This window comes from Penaeus monodon, chromosome 24 (genome assembly GCF_015228065.2).
Source record: "Penaeus monodon isolate SGIC_2016 chromosome 24, NSTDA_Pmon_1, whole genome shotgun sequence".
NCBI classification, from domain to species: Eukaryota; Metazoa; Arthropoda; class Malacostraca; order Decapoda; family Penaeidae; genus Penaeus; species Penaeus monodon.
In genome coordinates, this window is record NC_051409.1 from 13,302,978 (window position 1) to 13,303,282 (window position 305).

At 33.1% G+C, this 305-nt stretch overlaps 1 protein-coding gene across 1 annotated transcript in view; it reads right to left on the bottom strand.

The window, feature by feature from the left end:
- The window catches only part of LOC119588593, a gene marked incomplete in the record, with an annotated part of 65,956 nt that overhangs the window by 16,282 nt on the left and 49,369 nt on the right, over nucleotides 1-305 (bottom strand).

The following is a 305-nucleotide window of genomic DNA, read 5'->3' on the forward strand; positions in this document are numbered from 1 at the left end:
CCTATTAGGAAAAACACCGAAAATATCTTACTGTCAACTATACAACAGTCGAGGAAAAAGGTGAAGAAAGTAAAACTCTGAAGAGCATAAAACACAGCAGTAACACCTGTCATGGCAAACGAGAATGCCACAGGTGATAAAAAGCGACTGACGAGATGCGGATGATAAAGAAATATCTTCATATCAAGTTTCATATCTGACATTTAATTATTATTCAAGATTCAGATGAGAAAATTCTCTTCAAATAAACACATAACATCTAGTTTTATTTTACCACAAAAAATCACCATTACATTATACAGTGC